Source organism: Budorcas taxicolor, chromosome 23, assembly GCF_023091745.1.
Source record: "Budorcas taxicolor isolate Tak-1 chromosome 23, Takin1.1, whole genome shotgun sequence".
Taxonomy (NCBI): domain Eukaryota; kingdom Metazoa; phylum Chordata; class Mammalia; order Artiodactyla; family Bovidae; genus Budorcas; species Budorcas taxicolor.
The window spans coordinates 33,617,968-33,631,253 of record NC_068932.1 but is presented as its reverse complement, the minus strand read 5'-3'; positions in this window follow the sequence as shown (position 1 = coordinate 33,631,253).

Genomic DNA, 13,286 nt, shown 5'->3' with positions numbered 1-13,286 from the left:
TATACTGGACCAGGGAGCTTCAAGTACTAATATCTAAAATTATCTGTCTTGAAAGACTATTGATTTTGCCTTGTAACTTTTCTGCTGGTTTTATTCCTGTTCATTCAGTTCATTTGGTATTGATATTAGAAAGACTCCAAATAAGCAGTTATTTGAAATCAGCAGAATTATAAGTTAATGGTTATAGATAATAATAGAAAGATCTAGTAAGAGAATTCATTCTAATGTGATTAGATAGAAGGTTTTAACTTGGAAATCATTTTATATGCTAATTATGTCTCATCTTTCCATTAGTATCTACCCCTTCTCCAGAAAGTAGACATACTGTCTTTTCTTAGGAACTCAGTCCTTCATGATTTCACATTTCTATTTTTGGTAAGCTACAAATAATTTATAAAACACTTGTTATGGAGTAGACCAAATATACAACACTGAGTATAACACGGAATTATTCTTTTGTTAAACAGTCATAGCTGGGCCAGAACTAGGGTGAGGCAGGAGAGATGCCTAGGGTATAAGATTTAAAAAGGCAAAAGTTGAAAGTATTAATTTTAAGGCTGTCCTCATGCTCACATGACCCTGAGAGTATCTTCTTAAACTCAACACTAGTAAATCTCTCTTGCCTCACACTAGTTCTAAGCCTTGATTCAGTTCAGTTCAGTTCAGTTGCTCAGTCGTGTCCGACTCTTTGCAACCCCATGAATCACAGCACACCAGGCCTCCCTGTCCATCACCAACTCCTGGAGTTCACCCAAACTCATGTGCATCGAGTCAGTGATGCCATCCAGCCATCTCATCCTCTGTCATCCCCTTCTCCTCCTGCCCCCAATCCCTCCCAGCATCAGAGTCTTTTCCAATGAGTCAACTCTTCGCATGAGGTGCCCAAAGTATTGGAGTTTCAGCTTTAGTATCATTCCTTCCAATGAACACCCAGGACTGATCTCCTTTAGGATGGACTGGTTCGATCTCCTTGCAGTCCAAGGGACTCTCAAGAGTCTTCTCCAACACCACAGTTCAAAAGCATCAATTCTTCAGCATTCAGCTTTCTTCCCAGTCCAGCTCTCACATCCATACATGACCACCGGAAAAACCATAGCCTTGACTAGACGGACCTTTGTTGGCAAAGTAATATCTCTGCTTTTGAATATGCTCTCTAGGTTGGTCATAACTTTCCTTCCAAGGAGTAAGCATCTTTTAATTTCATGGCTGCAATCACCGTCTACAGTGATTTTGGAGCCCAAAAAAATGAAGTCTGACACTGTTTCCACTGTTTCCCCATCTATTTCCTATGAAGTGATGGGACCAGATGCCATGATCTTTGTTTTCTGAATGTTGAGCTTTAAGCCAACGTTTTTACTCTCCTCTTTCACTTTCATCAAGAGGCTTTTGAGTTCCTCTTCACTTTCTGCCATAAGGGTGGTATCATCTGAGGTTATTGATATTTCTCCCAACAATCTTGATTCCAGCTGTGCTTCTTCCAGCCCAGCGTTTCTCATGATGTACTCTGCATATAAGTTAAATAAGCAGGATGACAATATACAGCCTTGACGTACTCCTTTTCCTATTTGGAACCAGTCTGTTGTTCCATGTCCAGTTCTAACTGTTGCTTCCTGACCTAATTGCAAGCCCCTAATTGTGTTTTTTTTATTTTTTTGCTGTTTTGATAAATCCAAAATGGCTTTCGAAATAGCATATCACTATAGCTTTGTTTTTAATATATACTATTTATATGTATATATATATCGGAGAAGGCAACGGCACCCCACTCCAGTACTCTTGCCTGGAAAATCCTATGAACGAAGGAGCCTGGTAGACTGCAGTCCATGGGGTCGCTAAGAGTCAGACACGACTGAGTGACTTCCCTTTCACTTTTCACTTTCCTGCATTGGAGAAGGAAATGGCAACCCACTCCAGTGTTCTTGCCTGGAGAATCCCAGGGACGGGGGAGCCTGGTGGGCTGCCGTCTATGGGGTCGCACAGAGTTGGACACGACTGAAGTGACTTAGCAGTAGCATATATACATATACTTTTATATGCACTGTTTTAATATCTATATAAATACTGTAATCTGAATTTAGAAGGGTATATTTTCAAGAATTTCCAGATTCACTGATATAGAGCTAATTATACCAGCACCAAAACCCAGATTCCTTTGCTATTCTTCACCTGGGGTATTATAAACACTTTCAGGGCAGGGCTCATATCTTACTCATTTTATCATCTAGTACCTTTTTCAGTGTCTTGTCTGGTCCAGAGACAGTTCTAACAGATGGTAAATGCTGGAATGAATCTTGAATAAACAGTGAAAAATCCATCTATATTATAAGAATTTGACTTCCAAAACTCTTTTATGTGCGTTCCTCAGGTGAAAATAGTTTGATTCCAGAAGAACCACTAAAAATAAAAATACATTGAAACTGTTCAGTTGATTGTTTTTTTTCGTATATTAAAATGTCTGTTACTTCAGTACATGATCAATTTAAAGAATACACTTTTTTTTTGTCAAGTTCTATCACTTTAGTTTGTCATAAAATCAGTCATTGAGTATTTGAATCCTCCCTCCCAGAACTTATACTCCATCAACCAGCATTAGTTGTTGTTGACTGATAACTGCTTGTGCCCACACTGTTTTTGGTGTCATGGGGAAAGTGAGACTAATTCAATCGAATAAAGATTTATTGAGTGATTATTTTGTATAAGGTGAAAGGGATACAAATATGTTCTTTGTCCAGAGACTCATACATAAATAAAACAGTCTTCAATGTCAAAAAATAGTATTAGGAGAGAAAGACATGTCTCCAGGCACCATGTAAGTCCAGCCATGATAACTGATGTAATACTAAACACTAAAAGGGAGAACTTAATTCTGATAAGAAAGAGTCCATAGAGAACATGACTTTTTACACAGCCCTTAAAAGATCAACAGAGTTCTCATAGGCTGGAGAGAAAACTAAGAGACAGTGGGATCCTGGAAGTATGACAGTGTAAGGCAGAGGTCTCCAGCCTCCCAGATCAAATACCCAGTGATCCGAGGTGGAGCTGATATAATAATAATAGAAATAAAGCATACAATAAATGTAATGCACTTGAATCATCCTGAAACCATTCCCCCTGCCTCAGTGTGTGGAAAAATTTTCTTCCACAAAACCAAACCCTGGTGCCAAAACGGTTGGGAACTGCAGATGTAAGGTGCAGAAGACTAGCTTTGAGCAATTGGTATGTTGGCACGTGAAGCTCAGGCTAGAAAGAATAGGTGAGGAAGATGGCAAACAACTCTGATATCCCTACTGAGGAATTTGGAGGTTATTCTGAAGAAAATTGAAAGTTTTTGAGGATTTGGGTGTCACCAGCATATACTAATGTGTAGGAAATGAAGTAAAAGTGAGATAGATATTGATATATATACACACATATATTAATACATATATGAATAATATATACAGCTTGACAGGAGAACTGGGCTAAGCGTTAACCTTGAGAACCATAATAATTATGGGGTATCTGAGATGTTGACATTTAAGACAAAATCCTTGTCTTTGAGGAGCTTAGCATGTCCTCAGGGGGCTGGAAAAGAAAGCTAACATATGTGAAATTATTAAGAGATAAATTTATGTAGCTTTATATCTTGAGAAAGGAGATTGGGGTAGGTTGGAGTTATATGAGCTAGCTGATGAAATAGAATACACGTGAAACTAATTTAGAAACAATATGTAAACAGTTCATGAGTGATCAATTGAACCGGTCCTTAACAAGCTCATTTAAATCAAATTTGGTTTATATAAGTACTGCTCTTCTATTTGGACTGCATTTTGTGGTTTAAATCCTTATCAAGCTATTGTAGATTACATAGGGATTTAAAAACAGCTAAGAACACTATTTGCTTTGTCCTAAATGATAGATTTTTTTCCAATGAAAAAAGAAATTTCAAAAAGTCAAATTACATTATCTGTATAACTCCTTCTGCTATTTCAAAATAGAAAGCAAGGAGCTTAAAATTATAAAGCAATGCTCAAAGCAATGCTTTAATACACTATCAGATAATGTTATTAAGCTGTTTTTTTAAGTTTGTTTGAAAAACTGTCGTAGACTTCCTTCCGAGGCTCCGGGCTCTGATTACATATCACACAGGATAAGGAGATAAAACTGTAAATGAACTAAAAGCAACAGTGTCTGGAAGGGGATTAAAGGCCAAATGCCCTTGTTTTGTTAAATCAGCCAATTTTTTTATTAGTGTCTTTTATCCATGGAAAGAGTGCTGAATTCTGTTTTGTTTTGTTTTTCAATAGCTTTATTGAGTTATAATTCACATACCATATCATTTACCCATTTAAAGTGTACAATTCAATGGATTTTGGTATACTTACAGTGTTGTTCAAACACTGCCGCAATGAATTTTATATTATCACCCCCCAAAGATCTCCATGCCCATTAGCAATAACTCCCTAGGCCTCTGCTCCCCTCCCCCCACCCAGTGATTACCACCATCCTGTCTTCCTAAGCAACAGCTAATCTTTCTGTCTCTGTAGATTTACCTATTCTGGACATATCATATAAATGAAATATAATACATGGTCTTTTGTTATTGACTTTTTTGATTTAATATTTTCAAGGTTCATCCATATTATAGCATGTATTAGTATGCCATTCCTTTTTATGGCCAAATAATAGTCCAGTGCTTGAAAATACATTTTGTTCATCCAATCATCAGCTAGTGGACATGTGGGTTATCTACTTTTTGACTATTATGAACAAACTGCAACTAACATTTTGTCCAAGTTTTTGTGAGAAAGGTTTTATATCTTTCTCTTGGGTGTGTACCTAGCAGGGAATTGCTGGGTCATACGGCAAATCCGTTTACATTTCTTGAAGAACTCCAAATTGTTTTTCAAAGTGCTTCACCATTTTACATTCCCACCAGGAATCTATGAGGATTCTGACCTCTCCAACATTCTCACCAACACTTATTATTGTCTGCCTTTTTGATAACTACCAGTAGATATGAAGTGGTGTCTGGTAGTGCCTTTTATTTGTATTTCCCTAATGACTAATGATGTTGAGCAATTTTTCACTAACTCTATCTTGAAAGAGTACACTGTTCAGAAAGATTACTTAACTGGTTGTTGTAAAATGTGTTAGTTACGCCTAAGTAAAACAGTCACTTTTATAGACTGTGGCTTTGACTTGCTAGAAGATGATGATGTTTAGTAAAAACAGGTGTAAAATGTTGGTCCAATGAGAATTACTTAAATTAATAACAAATTTAAAATGCATAACAGCATTCCGAATACCATAAAGTGGTTATATGCAACGCAGGTATCACAGACTTCCTGCCTCAGTTTGCAAAAAGGAAGCAAAATGATCTTCATAATTATACGTTGGAAAGGAAGACTTGAGATAGAAAGACAGGAAGTTTTCAAATATTGTGGTCTATAACAGCAGATCATATTGAATAAGCAATGCAATTTATAAAAATGGCCAACAAGTTGATGTGAATATATAAATGTAAATCTTTATCCAATTTTTAAGCTCTAAAATTGCAGCATGCTACTTAAGATATTTTGTGAAGGCTAGATAATGAAATAAACAACTTACTTGGGTCCTGTTTAGTCTTAAATCCTCTAATTATATAATTCCTGGTTAACATCCAGGTTTTTTTAAAGTACATAATAAAAGCACAGTGTTTTACACAGTTCAGCTATTCACTTGTCATGAGAATAGATAATCAGCCAAGAAACTTATCTTTTTGTTTTGAAGCTGTTGACATTTATATAAGAACTCTTTACTTATCCCAGGTTATGTCCTAGTAATTTATTCATATGTATTAAAATTTTTCACAAGTTTGTGACAAAGAACAGGTGAGATGAGTCAGGAGTCATGAGAAGGTCAGCATAAAGTTCTTTTTGTCACCATATGAAATCCCCAGACAAGAGGAAACAGATGGGTTTGGTTACATTACCCTTGCTGTGCCAAATAAACAATTGAGGAAAATGTTAAATATCCTTTTGCTACATGTCTGTGTCTAGGCTAGGAATGGTGCTTGACGTTAACAATACTGGCTTTTCCAGCTGTTCAATATTTAATGGCAGAACCTTGAAAATTTTTTAACACATAGCATGAAAAAGTTCATTTGAATCCTCATTGGTTGACTTAGTTTATTCATTCAGGAGTCATTTACTGGATGTTAATTATATGTAAGACACTGTGTTGGGCAAGGGAAGGAGCTTGGATTCCTTAGGGAGGTCTTCGGGGACCAGGTAGCATTTAAAGTAGATTTTAAACAGCTATCTTTTTTCCAGTAGTCATGTACGAATGTGAGAGTTGGAATGTAAAGAAGACTGAGTGCCAAAGAATTGATGCTTTTGAACTGTTGTGCTAGAAGAGACTCTTAAGAGTCCCTTGGATGGCAAGGAGATCAAACCAATCAATCCTAAAGGAAATCAACTTTGAATATTCATTGGAAGGACTGATGCTGAAGCTGAAGTTCCAATACTTTGGCCACCTAATGTGAAGAGCCAGCTCATTGGTAAAGACCCTAACGCTGGAAAGATTGAAGGCAAAAGGAGAAGGAGGCAGCAGAGGATGAGATGGTTAGGTAGCTCACTGACTTAATGGACATGAATTTGAGCCAACTCTCGGAGACAGTGGAAGACAGAGGAGCCTGGTGTGCTACAGTCCATGGGATCTCGGAGTCAGACATGACTTAGCAACTGAATAACAACCATTGGGATACTGATAATAGATAAAAGCTCAGAGTGACAATTATATCTTAAGGAAAAAAAAAAATCTAAGTTGGTTGTGAGTAAAAGTTTCCACTCAAAGAAGAGGTGAACAGCATTCATACATCCAAGAAACATTTAAATGTCCACAAAAGTTCAGGCAATAAACAGAGCAGTTCAAAAGCAGTCAAAAAGAGAGATACCTGCCTTTTAGGAAGTAAAAATATATTATCTGGGAAATAAGATGGTAGGGGCAGAGATAGTGTCCAAGTTGGAGGTTGACAGAGGAGGAGTATGGCCCCATTAAAGCTGAGCCCCTGGCATCTAGACACACTCAAGGGAACAATTAAACAAAAACATATTGGAAGACTTTGAATCTTTCCTATAGACTCACAAAAGTGTCAAAAGGGGAGTCTTATTTTCAATGTGTATTTCCAAGTTAATAGTTATTGTAAAAGGAGATAATTCTTAAGGTAAAATGTTGATGGAGTGTCAGTTAAATTGATGGATATTTTCCTCCTCTCTGTCCCAAGATTCATTAACATGGTAGTAAATGTATTAAAAAGAAATAGATACATAAGAGTAGTCCCATGGTGGAGGTCAACTGGGAGATTGGGATTGACATATATACAGTACTATGTAAACAATACATAACCAAGGAGGATCAACTGTATAGTTCAGGGAACTCTACTCACTTGGTGACCTAAATGGGAATGAAATCCCCAAAAATGGGGACATATGTATACTATGTATATGTGTAGCTGATTTACTTTGCTCTACGGCAGAAACTAACACAACATTGTGCAACCACACTCCAGTTAAAAACAACAAAAAATGAATAATCCCACCAGTGGGTGAAAGATTTCAACAAGAAATTTCCGGCAGACGGAAAAAAGTCAGCTGGACAGAATAGATGACAGATGGTATGATATATACTTTGGAATGAGTTGAAACTGTGTATTTGTGTACATATGTGTATAATTAAGTAAGCTAAAACCAAATTATATTATTAGCATTAGGCAAACCAAAAGCTATACAAGAGATCAAATGGAAGCCCAGTTATACTACTTGGTTCTTCAGTGAGCAATATTTACATATCATGAGGACAGGCTTCACCAATGGCTCAGTGAGTAAAGAATCCACCTGCAATGCAGAAGACACAGGAGTCATGGGTTCAATCCCTGGGTCAGGAAGATCCCCTGGAGGAGAAAATGGCAACCCCTCCAGTATTCTTGCCTGAAGAATCCCCATGGACAGAAGAGCCTGGTGGGCTATAGTCCAAAGGTGTGCAAAGAGTCAGACATGACCAAGCAACTAAGCACACAGGCACGATGATATGAATGGTGATGATGATTTCATCAAAGTCAGTTTTATAACAGTATTAAGGAATGGAACAGAGGAGGATGTGAGAGAGAATGGTTAAATCAGTTCCCTGCTGAAAAGCCTCCCGTGGGTTCCAATCGTGCTTAGAGTGAAATCCTCACCGTGGTTTTAAAATCCTCACATCCTCTGGTCCCTGTCTATCTCCCTGAACCCACAGCCTCTCTCCCCAGCTCTTGAACCGTCATTCAGTGACATTGGCCTTCTTTCTCTTCCTTAAACAAGTCAAGGTCTTTCCCACCTCAGAGCCTTTGCCCTTGATCTTCCCTGTATGTAAAATATTCTTTTGTTGGCGAATAAGTTGATCCCTATTACCCATTCTCTTCTCCCACAGGAATAGAATTTTAGCTCAGCACATGGCTGCCCAGAATAGAAACCCCATTTCAAGTTTCTCTTGAAGCTAGCTGTGTCTCTGTGACTAAGTTCTGGCGAAAAGAGTGTGAGCAGAAGAGATGGGAAATTTCTGAGTTGTGTCCTTACAGAGAAAGGATGTACCCTGCTCTTTCTTCCACCTTGCCGTGTGGAACACGAATGTAGTGAAAATATCTTGGCCCTTACAGATGAAAAGCAAGAAAACAGAAGGAGCCTGGACCACTGGCTGGCCTACCCTTAGGCTACGATATAAGGCAAAAAAATAATCTTCACTTGTTTAAACTGTTGTCATAGGGCCTGTTACATGCACCTTACCCAGATCCTAATTAATACCATTCTTTCTTACTCTAGATCTTCAGAATACAGGCTCACCTCAAATGTCATTTCAGAGGAACATTTCCTTTTAAAAAAAATTTTTAATTATTAGGTTTTGCTGCGCTGAGTCTCTGTTGCTGTACTTGGGCTTTCTCTGATTGTGGTGAGCAGGGGCTACTTGTTGCAGAGAAAGGGCTTCTCATTGCAGTGGCTTCTCCTGCTGCAGAGTACCGGTGCAGGCCTCAGTGGTGCATGGGCTCAGTTGCCCCCACAGCACATAGAACATGCATGGGATATTCCTGGACCAGGGAATGAACCCATGTCCCTGCATTGGCAGGCAGATTCTTAACCACCGGACCATCAGGGAAGTCCTACTTATTTGCTTTTTGATTGCCTTTCTCCTAGAATTAAGTTTCACGAATATAATAATCTTATCTGTTTTGCTCATTGCCTGCAACAGTGTCTGGCACGTAGTAGTAACATGTTTGAGCTGAATTATTGACTTGATCACAACAGATAAAATAAATCAATACAAAGTGGCATACCCATATTGTTTGGAAATACAGAGATCAGTTAGGAAAAGCAACAGCTGAAACATTCTTAAGTGGCTCCTTGGTACCAGATCTGGAGGGTGGACTGTTGGCACAGGGTGCTATTGATTTTGTTTTGTTTTGTTTTTTTATTATAAACCCTTTAATACTATTTAATTTTTTTAACTTGTGCATTTATCACTTTGGAAAAGACCAAATTTAAAAATAAATGAATCAATGAAATACTGTATGGTCATCACAGTGGTAGAAGAATGTTTAATAATATGGAAATATGAAAATAAAAAGAGTAGGTTGCATAACACATCAATATGTAGCGCTAGATCTATTTCTGTGTATATATATGAAGAACATACGCATAAAAAAGATGCTGTGTTACAGTCAATGCATATGGCGAATTCCTGACTTTAGATAAAAATGGATATTCAAGTTTTATTAATAGAATCCACCTTTTCCTGATTAACAATGTTGAATGAATACTTAAAGACTTTAGCTTTGAAAAGACACCGTGTTATCTTCCTTCCTATGAGTCCTACAGGCCACTTCATGAGCCGTTTCTTGAGAAGTTTTACCCTTACCTAAGAGCAGTGAGGATCCACTGGGGTGTGTTAAGCAGAGAAGGTGGGATAAAATTGGCTTCAGGCAGGTTTGTCTCTCTGTATTGTGGAAATGATTTGAAGAGGCAAGCCTAGAATCAGAGAAATGATTTAGGACTCAGTTGAAGCAATCAAGGCAAGAAATGATGGATCCCTGAAGTGGGAAAAGAGTGCTTGGGTTAGAGAGAAGGGGGCTGACTCAAGAACAACAGGACAGTGTTAGCAGCATCAGTGAGAATGAAGCATGTTCATGACTATAAGCTCTGTGAGGTCAAGGACCTTTGTTACTACTCCAGGGACCACCTAGCATGGTTCCTGGTACATGCCGATGCTCAGTGAATATTTGTGATCTAAAGAAGAGGAGAACTTCCGCAGCGAGTGGCTCAGTGGTAAATAATCTGCTTGCCAGTGCAGGAGACAAAGGGGAGATGAGTTTGATCCCTGGTTGGGAAGATCAAGGAGGGCATGACAACGCACTCCAGTATTCTCAACTGGAGAATCCCGTGGACACAGGATCCTGGCAGACTATAGCCCATGGGGTTGCAAAGAGTCACAGCTGAAGCCACTGAGCATGCATGCATGCAAAGAAGAGGAAAGAATCAAGGATGAACTCAGAAGTCTGACTAGGTGACCTGGGTAACCTTGCTGTTTGCTGAGCAATCACATGAGCGGCAACATAGGCGAGGGAGACCAGCGAGCAACTTGAAGATTCCTGGTGTTGATGGATGTAAAGGCAGTCGGGGAACATTTGACTTTCCAGGGCTAGAAGATATTGGCTAGAAATAGGTTTGAGAGTCACCGACATAAAGTGCTGCCAATAGAGCACTTAGTTCAGATCTGAAAAATGGCCATTGTATTTAGAGCCAAGAGGTCGCGAGTGATGTTCACTTGGGGAGCTTAGAAATATATGAGGAAATAGGAACTGGGGGCTGTTTTTCTGTGTGTTAAGGAAACTGACAAAGCTACCACCTTTTCCTCCTTTTTAGGGTTTTCCCCTTTTAATGTTCATGCTTCTCTGAACTTGCACCCACTGCTAAATTGTCACTTTCTTATCAAGTTTCCAATGACTAATTTGGCAGCAGGAAGGTTTTTCCACTTGGTCACAGTTGTAATCAGTGCATTATCAGCAAGCTGACAGCGCCTTGTTTGTGCTGGTTCAGAACGTGACCCTACAAAACCGGTCCTCCAGATGCTTGCCTTTTCCTGCGTTATGGTCACATTCAGTTTCTGCCTGTCTTTTTCACCTTTCCTGTTATAACTACATATACACACTCAAGATCCAGAAAAAGATAATAGCTTCTATAACTTTACAAATTACAAATTATGCTGCTGCTGCCGTGTTTTTGATTATTGATTGAGATTTGGAGAGTGTATTTTTCCAAATTTTCTCAACTAGGATATTCTCAGCACATGGATATTTCCTTAATATGGCATTCCCCCACCCGCTTCTTTCTTCCCTCAAGCCATTATTTCTCTTTTAACACAGCTCCGTCATAGTATTATTTTTCCTTTATAATTAACCAGCCATACTTCTTGCCTCTGCTTAACCAATATGAAATCTCTCTCTTCCATGGTATTTCATGATTTTCTCTTTATAATAACTCTTGGAGACAATAAGTGATTTGGCAAATTACACAGGAATATTAAGGGCCTAATTGTTTTGTGGTAGCTTGCACTCTGTTCAAACAAAATGTCTCTAATTATAAGCCACTTGTTTTATCATCAAAACATTTACTCAGGTACTTCTCAGCACGTTGTTGGTGGCAGATGCCATGTATGTGCTGTAAACTTCAGTGGCAAATACAGGCCTTAGCAGCTATTCGATGAGTCTGTGAATGAATGAGAAACCTCAGACATACATCCAGGGGTTTGTGGAGAGAGTATAACATGAGATTAGACCTCACACTTGGAAAACCCTGTAGATAAAGCCTTGGCAGCTATGGTCGTCCTTGCTCTAGCAGCCCACAAAGAAGCAGATCAAGAGATGGATGGCAAGTCTTGAGTCCCTGTTGAGATGAATGTGAATGGGTAAGCAACCTCTTTCCTCATGGCTCTTAGATGATGAAAACCTTTTGGTTGGAATGACCACCAACCAAAGGAGGAGGGAAATTTTTCTAGCTCCAATTAAACACGGTGGAATTAGCCAAGTGAGCTAGGAATACTAACTTCATTTCATGTTGCTCAAAGGTGTTAGCTCTGCAAAAAAGACGGTCAGTATCATCGTCATGTAAAAGTATTCGTTGCTCAGTCATGTCCTACTCTTTATGACCCCATGGACTGTAGCCCACCACGCTCCTCTGTCCTTGAAATTTTCTAGGCAATAATAGAGTGGGTAGCCATTCGCTTCTCCAGGGGATCTTCCCAATCCAGGGATCAAACCTGGGTCTCCTATATTGCAGACAGATTCTTTATCATCTGAGCCACCAGGGAAGGCCTTATCATCATATACAACCTGTAATCAATTTACAAATTTTTTTTGAGAAGCAACATTGCTGATGTAGGAGGTATAGTAATGAAAACTTTTGGCTTAGTGTCCAGAGACTATAATTTATGCCTGGTTCTGCCACTAACTACCCACTCCAGTGTTCTTGCCTGGAGAATCCCAGGGACAGCACAGAGTCGGACACAACTGAAGCAACTTTGCAGCAGCAGCAACCACTAACTGTGACCTTGGGCAAATTAATTCACATCCCTGAATTACTGAAATGAGGTCTGTTTCCCCCACTATAATGGGAGAGCTGATAGATCTCTAGATCGCGACTCTATAATTCTAAGTCCTGTTAGCTCAGTTGTTGTTTTGTTCAGAGTGTTTCATGCTTTCCCAGGACTTGGATATGATGGTTTTGGTCAAGCTTCTTATCACAAGATATACATTCTATAATATTAAAATATGTCAGATGAAAAAAGGTTTCAACCAATTTATTTTGTTGAACATATATTAAAGCAGAACTTCCTGCCATTTAGATTTGTGGCCTTGGAGGTAAAGCAATGGAAGAACTGATCTCTCATAGTGTTATTAACCAAAATAGTTGTGTTAACTATTTCAGCTCCTGGTCAGGAGCCAATATCAACAGACCAGTCCATCGGTAAGTAACTGAAAGAGTAGTAAGAAGAGCATGTTTGTTCTTCTGCATTCTCAGGCAATCGTGAGTACATGAGCGCAGAACAAATCTGCAAACTCGGATTATTCATCTTGATAAGCAAGGTGTCAGACAAGCAGTTGGTAAGACCTATAATGGCTACGGAGCTAATGCTCAGTCGTGTCCAACTCTTTGCAACCCCATGGACTATGCCCCTCTAGGCTCCTGTGTCCGTGAAATTTCCCAGGCGAGAATACTGAAGTGGGCAGCCTTTCCCTT